Below are 17,140 nucleotides of genomic sequence, written 5' to 3' on the forward strand. Positions count from 1 at the left end.
ATTCACAATACTCTGATACTCTCCAATGGTGGGGTCTTAATCATTTATCTCTAGTGCAAAAGTTAAAGGACAAGAGTATTAAAAATAACTATTTTAATAGGTGTGCAATATAAAGAGATGTGAAATGTGTGATAAAAACATAAAAGGCAGGGGGCCTAAAAGGGTCACATTTTTGTATGCAATCAAAGTTGTTACCAGCTTAAAGTCTCCATAAGATGCTTCATGAAAGCCTCATGACAACCACAACGGAAAGGTAAAGTAGGCGTAGTATTTATACTTATGTCAGAGCAAATAGACTTTAAGTAAAACAACAACAACAACAACAAAAAACTGTAACCAGAGACAAACAAGGTCATTATATACAAAATGAAGGAGTCAATTCATCAGGAGGATATAACAATTAGATGTGCACCCAATGCGAAGCACCTAAATCTAGTAAGCAAATAATAGCAAATCTAAAGTGAAAAATCAGACAATATAATGACAGGAGGCAACTTTAACACCTGATTTGCAACAAAGGGTGGGCCATCCAGACAAAAATATCAGTAAGGAAATTTTGGACTTGAGTTATACTTTAGACCAAATGGAGCTCCCTGGAAGATACAGAATATTTCGTCTAACTGTGGCAGGATTCAAATTCTTCTCACGTGCACACGGAACATATGCCAGGAGAGACGATATGTTAGATCACACACAAGATTATCTTATTATTTAATGATTTATCTTATTATTTAAGAAGATTTAAATAGAAATCATATCAAGTATCTTTTCTGAGCACAACGCTGCGAAACTAGAAGTCAGTCACGGAAGGAAAACTGTAAAATTCGCAAGTATACAGAAATTAAACAACACGCTCGGGAATAACCGATGGTTCGAAGGTGACGTCGAAAGAGGAATCGAAAAAGGTCTTGAAATAAATGACAGTGGAAACAAAATGTAACAAAACTTGTGGGATACGGCAACTATAGCTGTGAGAGGGAAGTTTATGGTCATAAACACCTGCATTAAGAAAAAAAAAACGGAAGTAAATGGCCTAACTGTATACCGAAGGAACTCGAAAAAGAGGAACAAAGAAAGTATTCGAGAAGGAAGGAAAAGACAAACATCAAGGAAGAAATAAATGAAATAGAACCAGGGAAAACAGAAAATATTGGATTTTTGAAAAAGTAAACAAACTTGACAAACCTCTAGCTTGACTTACCAAGAGAAAAAGAAAGAACTCAGGTGAACAAGGTCATAAATAAGAGAGAAGACATTACAGATGACACCACAGGGACACAAGGGTCATAGAAGACTATTATGACAAAGTACCTGCCAGCCAACTGGACAACCTGGAAGGAAGCGGTAAATTCCTGGATAATACCAATAAATGCATAAAACCAAGACTGAATCATGAAGAAATGGCAAAACTGACCGACCAATAACAAATAAGGAGACGGCATCATTATCAGAAACGTGTCAGAAAGACAAGTCCAAGAAGAGTTGGCTTCACAGGTGAATTCTACCAAACATTGAATGAAGAATGACACCCCCTCTCAAAATTTTTCCAAATAGTGAAGAAGAGGGAACCCCTCCAATCTCTTGTTATGAAGCCAGCCACCAATTTGAGCAGGGGGATGTCGGGGCGGGGAGGGGGTGTGTGTTTAAAAACAGGTGCTTGGTGGAGTGAGGTAGGCAAATTAGGAATGAGAATTAGGGAGACAGGGTCATGAACCTCAGGGCCCTTCGTCTGAGGCTGTCTTTTAGGGAGAATGTTCCAGTGTCCAGTAGGAGAGAAAGATAACACAATAAATAAAAATTTTTAAATGCTAAGCAGGTGCCTCTGTTATTGGTACTGAAAGACTCATAAATATCCTAATGTCAGTATCCAAATCCTGAAATTGGGTCCGACTGGATATACAGCTCCAGCTCCTGACATTGCTGCTAATTGACAGTCTCCGCTTCTAGAATTTACTGGATGCTTAACTATATGGATGGCGGGACTGGATATATCAGTAGAAAGCCGAGCTTCTCCGAGCTTCATCAGTAGATGAGCCGAGCTTCTCCGAGTCTCTGTGATCTTGTCTGTAAAATGCTATAAATGCTCATGTCTCATTTGTGGATCAGATGAAACGATGTTTATGAAATCCGCCTCTTTAAACTCTGTGTACAAAATAAATGTCTTTTTGTTGCCTTGTTGATTTCTTTGGACAGCTCTCCCTTACTTTCCATTCATTTGTGTTGTATGTATTCTAACATTTCAATATTTATAACTTTCCTTTCTCGTTTTCCTTCTTTCTCTCTTTTCTCTCTCTGTCTCTCTCTGTCTCTCTGTCTCTCTCTCTCTCTCTCTCTCTCTCTCTCTGTCTCTGTCTCTCTTTGTCTCATAGGTTGTCTTCTCTTTCAGAGCCTTTAGATATGGAGCCAACTTGATGTTTCCTCCAGACTTTATACCATCTACCGTTAGGAAAGTATAACGCTCACATATTTGAGTTGCACGTGACATCCATTGCATAACTCATGGTTGAGGGACATCATCAGTTTCTTCCCAGCCTCTCAGGACTGTCATATAACCAAACACTTCTTAGTTGTTATCTGTCCAAGAGTAACAATAGTCTTCTACGTTACCATTTTCTGAGAATTAGTGGTTATCTGAACTGCTCTATTAAATCTGCTTTTCAATACTGTTTGGGTAAAATTCTCCCATTCCTCTACTCCTTCTGATTTCAGTTCAAATGTGTCTATACCCATCAGACGTGTGAAGGTTCCCTAGGTGCCAGGAACCTTGAGAGGAGCACCTGCCGATATTTCATTTGTCCTTCGAGTAAGAAAAAGGCCCTGTCCTTCCCATATGTTTCGCAGGAGGAGGCTGGGGCTCTAAGAATCTTGACAAGCTGGTCACAGACAGACCAGGGACGGGAATCGGGTCATCTAATTCCAGTCCCACTCTTTCCCTCTTAGGAGGTGATCACACAGGAGATGGAAAGTTAACAACAAAACGTGATATTTCTGGAGGGATGAAGTGGCCAAAAGTAACTATGAAGCTTTATTTTCACTGAGGCTAATTTGCAAACCTTGAGAGCATATGGAACCCAAAGATGATGATACAAGTATTCTAACTCACTGGACATTATTGACCTTTAAGTAAAATGGCATATATCAGCTGGTGACCAGGTACTTAACATTGTCATTTCTTCCTTCCTTACAGTATTATAGATCATCGGATCGTATGTAATTACCCATGAAATTGTCGGTGTTGTTTCATGACAGGTACTCAATAAAACCCCTGTGGTTGCCTAGAAAATGATTAACCTCTTCGTGGAACCACTTCGATGTAATATTTAATATATGTGACATAATATATGCATATATAACGTTAGTGCAGGGCATTTAAGAATATTCTATTTATAGGTCAAAGCGTGTCCAGTATGACCTCATTGACTAACTTCATTAGTTTAAAATTTCAGGCTGAAATCAAGCAGTTATCTAAAATTATATGGCTTTTATCCACCGTACAACGTGGATATTCATACCACCCCTCCATAAATGTTTGGTCCAGATCTTTCTTCCATTTAATGAAGTTTGACAATTTGTGACAGGGTAGAAAGGAAATTCATTATATTTAGTAATAGAAAACCTATTTCTCATTTTTCACGAACCAAGCAGCTACAATGAAATTGCCTAAACCACTATATCACAATTCTCCACCTTTGTGGTTCTTAAGGTCACCCTCAAAGGTCTTCAATTTCCTTATGTTCACAGCTTGGCATCTGGTAATTTTCAGTATCAGAAAATATAAGGGGGCTATATATCCTTTGCTAAGAAGAAATATTTCTGATTTGAAAAGAAATAAATCTGTCAAGAGGAAAATATTAAAAATAAAAAGCACGACTGTAATAATCACATTGGTGTCACAGCCAATTTTGCTTATCCAACTCGGTGAAGGAAACCTCCCTGCCCCCCAAAGGAACTGTCAATGGAAGGGAAATGGATTTTTTTATTTCAATAACCACTGTGGTTTAAGGGTAATTTATGTATACGGAAGCACAACAGCCACAAGAATCAAATTTCCTTAAAATATTATTTTGTATTCTCTCTGCTTCAGAGCTTAGTGAAATTGATAGATCAAAGTCGAAAAATGACTAAATCTGCTTCTCCAGGTGATAATTCCACACACCCTGGGTGCTGCTCAGATCACTGGCGAAGGGGTACGGTTTTGCATCTGGCGTAGGAATTATATTTGCAAAGTCGCGCTTCCTCAAATTAAATAATCCATATAATTTGAATATTATAAATAGAAAAAAAAAACTTAACTCCATTTGACCTAACTCATGAGGGGTAGCAAATTTTTCACTGCACATATCCCACCTCTGGTCATAAACAAACTCTTTGGTTCTGTCACTATTATTTTCGTCAATCATAAATAACACGACACATCATTTAGGCTGCTTTGTAAATGAACGTCTCCCCAGAGAAGATAGAAAGGATGTCCAAACATTCAAAAAAGCAATTTAAATTCTTATTTCTTTCTAGAGTGGTCTGTGGCCATACGTAAAGCCATCTGTACGTAGAATTAAGAAAACGAAGGAAAAAGAATATATACAACAACCAACTCGGAGGCTTCATATTTACTCAGTTCCATATAGGAAATAGCCATCGCTCTCCCGGTGGTAATTCTCCCCCATCACGTCCTCTAACTCGGGATGCGTTTGCCACATTTGCGGTTGTGAGTGTGGCCTCAATCTGCAAGCTCCCCTCATGCGCGTCTGCCTTCCCGACCGACCTTTTAATTCGAAAAGAGACAACGAATAAAGAACAACTTTCATAACCGTGATGGGAAGAGATTAAAAGAATCGATATTCCTTCAAACTTCATTTATGACTAGTTCAGTTACATTGAGTTCACCTCGATATTTCTTTAAAGTCTGTTTATTTATTTTTGGGGGGGGGGGGAGGGAAGAGAGAGAGGGAGAGAGAGAGAATCCCAAGCAGCCTCCATGCTGTCAGCATGGAGCCCAGCGTGGGTCTCGACTGCATGAACCGTGAGATCATGACCTGAGCCCAAATCAAGAGTTGGACGCTTAACTGACTGAGCCCCCCAGGTGCCCCTGAGGTCACATATTTGGTTATGTTTTAGGTTTAGGGGGAGGATTCGTGAGTTATTAATATATAGAAACCAACCATCTGTTCACATTAAACATCTATTTAAACCATGGTCTACCCTTTACTAGCCTCAGGAGATCAGAACATGAACTTAACGCCCATGGTTCTCTGATGTTGATTTGATATCCAATCTCATTTCTCGGTATTGACTTCTATCAAAATGGAGAATGGGCAGTTCTCCTCAGATAGGCTGTAGTTCAAATACAGCCCATCTGGAGGTGCTAGTGACTGCCGGCCACTCTGCTCAGGGTTAAGGATACAATGAGAAAGACGCCACCGCCTCTGTCCTCGAGGTGGCCCTGATTCTCAAAAATCAGTAAAGGAGCAGAGAGCTGTTGATATAAAACAGAAGCTTCAGTTCTCCGGTGAGGAGCACACGATACTTACATACTTTTTGACAACTTATATAGTTTTCTCAGATCCTCTTAAGCCACGCAGAGAAAGTGATATGTTTTCACCCCCAAATTAAAAGAAATAAAAAATAACTCTTACAAGGAAATGTAGGGTATGGGGAAATGGTAGAACTGGATGACCTTCTTAGCCCGGAAATGCAGACAGTCAGTACGGTGTCATGAGCACAGTAGGCAAATAATGGTCACTGGGTCAAAAACCGAGTTTCTTATAGGAAGAACCATTACCAATGCAATATAAAACCTGACGTTTTCCCTACCTTCCTTTCCTTCTCTTTCCTCTGTCACATGAAATGGCTCAAGGGTGAATAGTAGGAAAAAGGAAGAGCAGAAGTGGCAATGCAAAATTCAGATGACTGACTTTTGGATCTTATGGTTTCATTTGTAGAATTAACGTCACACTGGGGGCGCCTGGGGGGCTCAGTCGGTTGAGCGTCCAACTTCGGCTCAGGTCATGATCTCATAGTTCGTGAGTTCGAGCCCCGCGTCGGGCTCTGTGCTGACAGCTCGGAGCCTGGAGCCTGCTTCGGATTCTGTGTCTCCCTCTCTCTCTGTCCCTGTTCCCCCCCTCAAAAATAAATGAACATTAAAAATTTTTTTTAAAGAATTAACCTCACTCACATCATCTGAATCTCAAATTATTTAAACATTTATTATTTTCTCAGTTGCATCAAATAAGGTGACCATTGCAAAGGTACGCTAAAGAAAATTAAAAGCCTTGTCTTGCACAAATTTAAGGTGTCATGTGCTGTTATTCTTAATAGTGTGTTTTCTTATGTATACACGATATAAAGGCACAGACTTACAGTCCGATGATATCAGTTTATGTTCAACCTGCTGCTTACTGGCTGCAGGTGATGCTACATTTAAAATTGTGATGAAAATGGTACTAACTCCAGTAGTGTGTGTGTGTGTGTGTGTGTGTGTGTGTGTGCGTGTGTGTGCATGTACACATATTACACGTATTTCATATATATTTCCTATACAAGTCCAGCCGAACCATGGTAATGCATCTGATCTAAAGAAATGCATGTTCAAATTTCTCTCAGAACTTAATTTTAACATAAACTAACCAATGCTGAGCATTTTCCATATGCCAGGCACTCTTCCAAGGGCCTTCCATGGGTTAACTCAACCAGTTCTTCCCAAACCATGAAGTCACTCGTGCAACTATCCCTATTTGCGAGGTGAGGACTGGGGATGTGGGGACAAGCAGAGTCGAATCACTTTCTAGGGTCATACAACCTGGGCTTTCTTTTCCAGGTTGGCTATCTTTAAACTGTTGAAAAACCCTACATGTGCGCACACACACACACACACACACACACACTGTCCCATCCCCAAAGGATCCAAGATCATATTCAGAATGTGTTTGCTTGCTTATAATTGTTGCATTTGGGGGGCATGAAGGGTCTCCTTCCCTCTGTTCCCTGGGCAATGCTGGACCAGACCCTCTGAAGGAAAGTCCTAGGGTGGTCTTCAGCACGAGGTTGTGTGTGACCCAGAGTGAGGGGTTCTGGGGGTGCCTGGTGCTGAGTGAGCAAAGTGGAATCCCCCACAGGAACTGGCTTGCAGGCCTGTGGGGTGCCCCCAGCTGAGCAGTAGACTCCTGTACTCAGATCTGCAGATCCATGGCAAGCACAGGTTAAAATAACACATTTAAGGCAATCCCAAATCTCTGCTTATACTTGAATCCTTGCCCCTTAAATTCACTGGTGTATCCATCCATCAGGTGGTTGACAAAATGCCCTCCGATTCCCATATCAAGGACTGATCGCCCTCCCCAGACATCAGGGACTCAATTGATTTCTCCCTGTTTTCATTCTTGCTCTCGAGGCCATTTGTTAAAAGTAAAGTCAGGGGGCTCCTGGGTGGCTCAGTCAGTACGTGATCTCATGTTTCATGTGTTTGAGCCCCACATCGGGCTCTCCCCTTCCCTCTGCCCCTCCCCCTGCTCTGTCTCTCAAGATAAATAAATAAACATTTTTGTAAAAAATGAAGTCAGAACCTTAAACTTTCCGTGGCTGAGAACATTCTAGGTTTACCTATCTGTGGACATTTTTCCCATTCTTTTTCATCAGTGGGCGTGAAATTTCCTGTGGACGCTGCCTGCCCTTCAACCAGCAGGTGCTTCCTTCCACCCATGTTCCGTGGCCAGCGCCACCGTCATGCCCATCACTGTGCTTCGTGTTTTCACTCTCACCCTCTGACAGTCTAAAGTAACAGTCTACTTTTATGAAGTCCCGGTGGATATCACCACCTTCCAGCAACTTTTCTGCCTATTTAGCTATCTCACGTTTGCCTAAAAACATCAAACAAAGAGCCCTTGAGTCTTCGTTGCTCCCCCACACCGACAACACCTCATAGAGTTCTGCTGTGTCAGTCTGCACACCAATCCACCATTGCTGGACAAATTTGTGAGTGCGACGACTCCAGAATTTCTGTATAAGTTGGCCTTCGAGACCAACAATACTGTTCAACTAGGTGAGCGGACGGCTTGTTTCGAATCTGTGTTCCTGTAACACTTTACGTAACAATAGAGCCCGCCAATTCAAGGGGTTCCTCCAACAATTGTCCTAGTGATAACCAAAGTTGCGTGGTGAAGAAAGTGCCTCTAAATGCACTTCCTATAAAGGATCTGGGGAAAAGACGTTGGGCTCATATGTGAGCAATGAGACACATCACAAGAACCGAGAGGGAAGAGTTGAGGATTTGGCATCAGATGGTGGGGGGGGCTCCGTGGCAGCTCGGCATCTAATGACTCTGAGACACTGGGGGTGCACCTGTTCTTTGGGTCCAGCTGATTGCCTGTAAGATGACCCCCTGCATAGCGTCGCTATGAGAAATGCTTGCACACTGCCTGGTGTTTGGGGTGTAGATAGTAAATGTCACCTACCCCACGTTGAGTCTTCCAGCATCCACAGTGGACCTTCTGTGATAGACCTGCTCAGAGCTGCCCTATTCGGAGAGTAGCTTCGATCACAAAAACTATTCAGAGGCCTTTGCAACCCAATAAGCAGAGGACTGATGGATAGGTGAGCACTCTATTCACGTGGCTAAAAGATGATTCCAAAATACAGGGGGAGGGAGATCCTTGCTTCTCTCCACACATCCCCACCCATTCCAGCCATGAACCCACTACTCAGAAGTGACGTGTCTTATAGCTGCACACCCAAGCAGACCCCTAGCACTCAAGTTCAGCTGCACAGCTTTTGGGTTGTATGACCTTCGGGGAATTACCTGTGTAGCCAGTGCCTCAACTTCCTCACCGGAAAGGCGGTGGTGACCATAGTGGTAGTTTCGTAGGGCTGTTATGAAGGCTGATGAGGTGATGTGTAATAATGCCGTAAATGTTGTCTCATTATTATTACCACGATCACAAGCGTACTTTATCTGTACTTCTCCAAGCTCACCTGCACATTCTTAAATCATACTATTTATAAGTTTACTTCAGTTTTTTGTGGATTCATTCCATTAATTCCATTCTTTCTCATAAGCTCCTTGAGCTCTTCCCTCCCTCCATGCCCAGGTTCTTACGCACATGCTGTTGAAAAAGGTTGAATTGAACAAAATTGATGCTACGTATTGGGAGTTCATTGTTTTGAGACCATGTATCAAGTTACAGATTTTTGAAGAATGAAGACAAAAGGAATAAGTTAAATTATAACAATTGCATGGGAAAGCTGGATTTTTAAATATCGTCAAATGTTATACATCTCCTTAGCTGTGCTACAGGTTTGGAATAAAATGTATGTTTTGCTATGTTAAATCAAGATTATGAAAACTGTTTTTATGAATTGTTAAAACTCTGAGGTTAGTGGGTTTTGAAAGCTTCAAAAAGTTATTTTGAATATTTTCTTAGGGGAAAAAAATAAGTAACACAAATGAGCCACAACGTATACCACGCGTAGAGTGTGTCGTGAGTGGGGGTTCCGATGGTGGCCGAGGCTGGATGAACCAGATTCCTGTGACAGACCCCTTCCCCTCCAACCCTGCCACCCCGGTCCAGGTGCTGTGAGGGCCCATGGGCCCACTCCCCCTTCCGGGAAGGCCGCCACACAGCTCTTGTGGCCAACGAGATGTACAAGGAAATGACAAGCTGGGTCTGGGGAGACTTACTCTTTTGGTTCAAAAAGAATCCCAATCAGGCAAACCATTTTGCCTTGAGAGAAAAAAATAGGAGAGTCAAGTCCTCAGGGTGTAAAAGTTCTGCCTCCTGCTTGTCTCTGCTTCAGACACGTAAAGAGGATGTCCATTTGGGTCAAATTTTACTCAGTAGGAATTGTTGGTAACGAAGAAAAATTAAACACATTATTACATGACCAAACATGAACCAACCATGCTTATGGTAAGTCACCTGAGACCCTGCGTCCTTCCACATAGGATTCGTAGCGCAGTGCAGGTCAGTAGAAATCCACATTGGGACCATTCTCATGCTTTTAATCATTTGGAGAGTTTTCTAACTTCTTTTCATTCGTTATCATATATATTGGTAACTAAATAAGCAAAGTCCTTCTATCGTATTTGTTAAAGTACCCATTGACATGGGAAGCAAGAAAAGACTTCATTCCGTATTTGCCACATCATCTCTGAGACTCGCAGGACAAGACAGAGAACAGAGTTAAAGCGCACACGTGGCCACCACCAACTGGATTGCAGTCACTTTGGACCCCAGTTAATTATCCATTCTCATTGTTTTTGGTTAGTGTTTTTTGCAAAAGCTGCGAAAAGCACACATCGACCGCGTAGATGCCCAGAGCGGGGTGAGCGGCGGTGAGCAGTGATGCTGAGCTCCTGGTTACATCAGAGGTGAGCACGGGGCTTCCAGACATCGGCAGGAGTGAGCCGCGTTCGTGGGTTCAGGCTGTGGGACCGCACCCCCACGCGGGGAGCCGGCCATGTCGAAATGCAACCTTGCAAAGAGTGAAGTCATGAGAACATGGTGACAGGTTGATGTCAAGTGTGACCATTTAAATGGCCCTTGAAAAACTGTATCATGTGCATAAACTGCTCAGCTTTCATAAGAGAAAGACTTTCCAGAAGCCACTTTAATGTATTTTCCCAGTGTCCCACAACATGTCTCTCAAGGGAATTTGGTGACATGTGACTCCTTCTATTTATTGTTTCACATAGTTTCCTCTCTCCTTCTGGACACACACACACACACACACACACACACACTGTCGTGCCATCTGCAATACACATGGCACACTGTGATCAGTGAGATAACAAATCATGATGCTCAGTGCCCTGGGCAGACCTGATTTCCCTGCAGCTCTGGGCACAGACCCCGGGCCCTGATTCCTTTTCACCCTCCGTGTCGAGGAGCCACGTGCCAGCAGCGTGCAGAGAAACAGTCAGTGGGACCATGGATCCCAGTACACGAATGAAAGAAAGATGCTTTGGGACGCCTGGGGGGCTCAGTCGGTTAAGCCTCTGACTTTGGCTCAGGTCATGATCTTGCCGTTCGTGAGTTCAAGCCCCGCGTCGGGCTCTGTGCTGACAGCTCAGAGCCCGGAGCTGCTTCGGATTCTGTGTCTCCCTGTCTCTCTGCCCTTCCCCTGCTCATGCTCTGTGTCTCTCTCTTCAAAATAAATAAACACTAAAAATTTTTTGAAAAGGGGCTTTGTAGAGAATGTGAAAATAATAATGAAGCCGCCTGCACGTCGGTCGACCCGCTTTGACCATCACCAGGTCAAGCAATCCTGCGTGCTGTCTGTGACACACTTCCCGGCCGTGTGGGCCGTGCCTCTTGCCAGGAGTACGCAGAACATCATACACTTGTCCGAAAAAGTAGGGAAAATACCAGAGGATACGTCTTTTGTGTTTCCACAATCTAGCCTCCCCTCCCTCATGGGAGTAACATCAGAGAAGTCATTCATTTAACTAAATTACCAGCTTATCTACTTGTTCAACACGAATTATTATTCGTCTGGGACGACAGATAAGTGGCCTCATCCGAAGTTGACTGTGTGCAATAAATACCACATTAATATTAATAGCTTTATCATAATGAACTATTCATAGAATGTGTGCAGAGCTGAGAAACACTCATTTTTAAGTGAACTTTGACCAGGGGTGGGGAATTCTTTGGGAGCAAGTCTGGTTCTAAGCGGAATCACCCTGAGAAGAAATAAGAAAGGAAATGATGTCCAAGATGGTAACTCTCCTCATCGCCCTTAATGAGCAATGCCAACAAATCGTTTGTTCAGATAAATTCCAGAATTACCTCCTCGAGTGAGGAAAGAACTGGCTGTGATCAGTCACAATGTTCTTCGTAACTACTTTTGTGACTGTTTACATCTTCTACATTTTTCTACATGCAGAAAACTAATTTACTGCATTTCCTAGAATTTAATTTAATGCAGTACTTTCGGGGCGGAGATGCAAATTAAAGTCCATTTTTTAAAACATTTTTTTAATGTTTATTTATTTTTGAGACAGGGAGAGACAGAGCACGAACGGGGGAGGGTCAGAGAGAGAGGGAGACACAGAATCGGAAACAGGCTCCAGGCTCTGAGTGGTCAGCCCAGAGCCCGACGCGGGGCTCGAACTCACGGACCGCGAGATCATGACCTGAGCCGAAGTCGGACGCTTAACCGACCGAGCCACCCAGCGCCCCCGAATTAAAGTCCATTTTATGAGTAGATGCCCACGGCCACTGGATCATCTTTGAAGGGAGTCAGGAGTGACCTGTGCCCAGCCGATTTTACAAGGGAGACACCAAAAGTGGCCGTGCGCAATTTCGGACAGGTCTGCGTTGTAGTAGATCAGTGAGCTTGATAGCAGGTACTTTAAGATCCAAATCCAGGCATCTCAGGAAGGCAGACAGACAGCATGAAATGAACCCAGAGGGCCTACTGCGAACCTTCTAGAAGAGGCACACCTCCACCCAAGTTGGGTCGATTGTTACGTGCAGAAACGAGGGTGCTAATGTTGCTAAATTACCCGAATGTTCTCAAAGAATGCAGAAATCCAAAGTTCACTACATAATCTTTCTCTTTCCTTTTTTTTAAAGGTTTTTTCCTAGCTCTATTGAGGTGTAATCGACATACAACTTTGCATCATTTAAGGTCATAGCGATTTTATACACACATATATCACAAAAGGATTACGGCAATAGGGTTAGTTCCTTCCCTTTCCTCGGAAGTTCCGATTTGTTTAGGTGCCTGCTGAGACTTGTCACGTCTACTCTCTAAGCAACTTTCCAATGTGAATGCAATATTACTGACTACAGTCACCGCGCCCAGAACTTACTCATCTTATAACTGGGAGTTTGCACCTTTTAACCCCCTCCCCCTAATGTCCCCACCACCCACTCTGGCCTCTGTTTCTTTGCATTCGGTTGTTTCAGATCCACATACAAATGAGATATCATAGAGCCATTGGCTTTCTCTGACTGACTTATCTCACTCAGCTTCATGCCCTCAAGTTTTACACACATTGTCGCAAATACCAGGATTTCCTCCTTTTTTCATGGCTGAGTAGTATTTTATTGTGTACGAACACCACGTCTTCTTTATCCCTTCGTCAAGGACACTTAGGTTGTTCCCATGTCTTGGCTATTGTGAATGATGCCACAATAAACGTCGGAGGGCCCACGTCTCTTTGAGATACTGATCTTATTTCCTTGGGATAAAAACCGAAAAGTGGAATTGGGGGATCAAAAACAGAAATACAAGGAGGAGAATTAACCTCACAAAAGCATAGGACTGTGTAGAACTCCCTGGTAATGGTGACTATACTGTCCAGGCAGATTCCCTAATATCATAGTGGTGCTGTGTCGTCAATTCACTTGCAGCCCCAGATTAAAAGTTAAAAAACAGATACAATAAAAAGAATCATCACTGTGTAATCTTCATACTGAAACATCGGTGGTTAATTTTTTAAAATATACACAGAACTGAGCAGGCCGAACAAGACATATTTGTGAGTCGACGATGTTTAAACCCCTTTCCTTAGCTCTTTTACGACATAAATATGAGCTCCTTTTTTGAAAGAAACAAATTTTTTAACGTTTATTTATTATTGAGAGACAGAGACAGAGCATGAGAGGGGCAGAGAGAGAGGGAGGCGCAGAATCCAAAGCACGCTCCAGGATCCAGCTGTCAGCACAGAGCCCGACACGGGGCTCGAACTCATGAACCGCGGGATCGTGACCTGAGCCCAAGTCAGGTGCTTAGCCAACCGAGCCACCCAGGCGCCCCAGATCTGAGCTCCTTAACACAACCTCAGTCCACGGTTAGTTTCCGTTCACACAGCGGTATCACTGGCCGCCTTGCTGGGTCCCTCTGAACACGGAGTCCACAGAAGTCATCAGAGGGAACATTGCTGTGCACTGTCCCGCCCCATCCTTGATTTTCCTCTGGATGCACCTCTTTCTCAGCACATATGCTTCCTCCCACGTACGAAGTCGCCTCCTCCCTATCTCGATTCTGACTGTCAGCACAGTGCCTGCAGGTGGTGAGGTGTCCGTGTAGACGCACGGCAGGGACAAGGCTCAGGGCTGTGACAAGATGCTTCTCTAAGTGGAGGACAAAGAAATCCGAGGCCCTTCCTTGTCATTCTGTCTGTCACAACACAAGCCCCTCCCCCGCCCCAACGTCCACACAGATGTGAGGTCCCAGATGCTGCCTCCAAGTAGGGGCATGACTGAGTTCAGATTACAAGCCCATTCCGCAGGGTCTGCCGGCCTGAATTTGCGTATGTAACAAAAGCTGTGTCTATACAAGGGATCGAGTCAATCACTGTACCTCAATGACTAATTAAATGAGAAAAAAATGCAGTCACATTGATTGATTGGATTCCCCAGGCCTGTGTCTGAATTGACTGAACTCATTTAAAATGCCTCACTGAGAGCTCTGTGTAGACACAATTCATATCTGGTTTTGGTTTTTAAGCCCTTGGAAAGGGGGAGCTTCCCAATCCGTTCTAGGCAAGGGAGCCCGAACGTGCAATAGATGTGCTTCTATATGCTGCCCTGTTGTTAGCTCATTAGTAAAAACGGAGCATAACGGAGAGAAAGCAAGTTGTCTCCGTGTTTCTGGTTCAGCAAGAAAGAGCTCTACAGTGCCTGGCAAAACGGTGCTTAACCTTTATTCCGAGCATAAATCAAGAGGCTCATTTTTCAGACTATTCTTATAGAATTCAATTAAAGGTCAGATTTGTAATGGAGATCCTAATTATTAATGTGTTGCCATTTTAATTATTAATAAGCTGAAATATTTGCATAATGGATAAAGAAATAGCCCAAGAACAACTTTGGTAGCATCGGAAGAGCCTTCACAAAATTTTACCAATACCCCTTTCGTGGTTCATGGAATTCACGTTTAAAACACACGTGTTCAACGTATTACAAAACTATCGCTACGATCATCACACAGGATGAGCCAAATTAGACTTATTACGGTTCTGAAACATTGAAGAGGTAATTTGTTTAGAGGTTTACCGAAGAAAAATAGCGTAGATACGTTTTTATTGTTTTATATAATCCCAACTTACTAGTTTCTAGAGGATAGTTTGGTTGAAGATTTATTTCAGCCAGAACCAGACATTATACCTCATCCTGCAAAGGAACCGAGTGTGAGCACCTTAACAGGGCTTGAAACATGTCACATACATGAGGTGCTTAACGATACGCTATTGGGATTAGCTTTACTGAATACAATTCATCAGAACCTGGAAATATCTATTTCTGGAATCAACAATAGACGTCCTGGCAAAATTAGGCAGCAAACGGATGATTGATATTGTAGTGTTACCTGTAGGTCAATTCAAACTTCATCTCAAAGGGAAGGTACTTCTCAGCTGCGTTTTTTTTTTAAAGGATGGTGTTGTGATAAGGTACAAATCTCCTTTTAAATGTAAAGTGTCATTTGAAAAACTCATTATCGATATGATTTGATTCACCTAATTATAACTAAACAGTGCGACCTCAAATACTGAGAATGATTTTGTGTTATTTCTACAAACATGTAAAAATTATTGGTGGTAAGAATCAATCAATGCCCCCTTTTACAGGAGAAAAGAGAGCAAGAATCTTTCAGCTTCAGAGAAATAATTTATGTGGATGTTTGAGGGCAGGATTAGTGATACTGACTAAAATGAACTTTTCAATAGCTAATGTGATATTTATTAGGGTTCAGTTTAACCAATGTTAGTAATTATAAGAGACACAAAATTCACTATTAATTAGTTCCTCATCAATTATTTAGAATAGGTCTGTAAAGGATGGCCAGTATCCAGCCTGTTATCTATGTTTGGTGTGGATTTCTTTCCTAGTTTTCTTCCCTTCAATTTCCTTGCATTTGTAAAAATTTCACCTTCCTTGTTTATCACAACTACTGGCTTAGAGGTTTTGTTCTCGGGAGGACTGATATCAGACTATGGGTTCTTTATTCGGAGAAATATGCTTCAAAATTTATGTACACGAGACTCTGTATTGAAAGAGAAAGGATTTTTTTTTTAATTCTACAATCTCCTAGTTCAAAATATCTTTCTTCTGATGAAATCAGAGTATGTGATTTCTGGAGAAAGAACCTCCAGCAAAGCTTCACCTTTTCAAAATACAGCTTTAGTAGGAAATGACAGCATAGTCAACTCTTTTAACTTCATCCTGGAGAACATAGAGATTTTTCTTTCTGGTGAATAATCCTAACTAAATAAAAACCAGGAGCGTATGTGCATCGAGAGGACATCTATTTGATTGGATGGTGCTTATATAGTCCTTTTGGTATCTTTCCAGTTTTATCTACATGTAACATTGTATCAGTTTGTATAAAACATAATGATTTGATAGATCTAGATCTTACAAAATGATCATCACCAAAATACGTTTAATTAGAATCCATCAACAACTCTCATAGTTACAATTATTTTTTTTTCTTGAGATGAGAACTTTTAAGATCCACTGTTGGAACAACTTTCAAATAGGAACTAACACAGTATTATTGACTATAGTCACCATGCTGAACATTATAGCCCCAGGACCTAGTTATGTCACAGCTGGAAGATTTTACCTTCTGACCTCCCTCACCCATTTCCCCCACCGCTGTGCTTCTAGCAACCACCAAGCTTTTATAATTAAGAATATACAGTATTTGTCATTCTCTGTTTGACTTATTTCACTTAGCAAAATGCCCTCAATGTCCATCCATGTTGTTGCAAATGGCAAGATTTCATTCTTTTTTATGGCTGAGTACTATTCCCTTCTCTCTCTCTCTCTGTATACACACACAGAGCCATAAAATATATGCATCTATCTATCTATATCTATATCTATATATAGATATAGATAGATAGATAGATATACATGTATTTATACATTTTCTTTTTTTAATTTTTACTTATTTTGAGAGAGAGAGAGAGAGAGAGAGAGAGAGTAGGGGAGGGACAGAGAGAGGGAGAGAGAGAATCCCAGGCAGGCTCCACACTGTCAGCACAGAGCCCAATGCGGGGCTCAATCTCTCGAACCATGAAATCACGCCCTGAGCCGAAATCCAGAGTTGGACGCTTAACCGACGGAGCCACATTTTCTTTATCTCTTTACGCATCTATGCACACAGGTTGTTTCCGTGTTTTGGCTATTAT

General features: G+C 42.2%; 1 long non-coding RNA gene across 1 annotated transcript; it reads left to right on the forward strand.

The window, feature by feature from the left end:
• The first annotated feature begins 1,337 nt into the window (after window positions 1-1,337).
• On the forward strand, window positions 1,338-4,787 carry LOC125149626 (uncharacterized). Its single transcript, XR_007145985.1, has 3 exons — window positions 1,338-1,494; window positions 2,941-3,153; window positions 4,513-4,787. It is a non-coding gene; the product is annotated as an uncharacterized LOC125149626 (long non-coding RNA).
• The last annotated feature ends 12,353 nt before the right edge of the window (window positions 4,788-17,140 follow it).

Source organism: Prionailurus viverrinus, chromosome D3 (assembly GCF_022837055.1).
Source record: "Prionailurus viverrinus isolate Anna chromosome D3, UM_Priviv_1.0, whole genome shotgun sequence".
Lineage (NCBI taxonomy): Eukaryota > Metazoa > Chordata > Mammalia > Carnivora > Felidae > Prionailurus > Prionailurus viverrinus.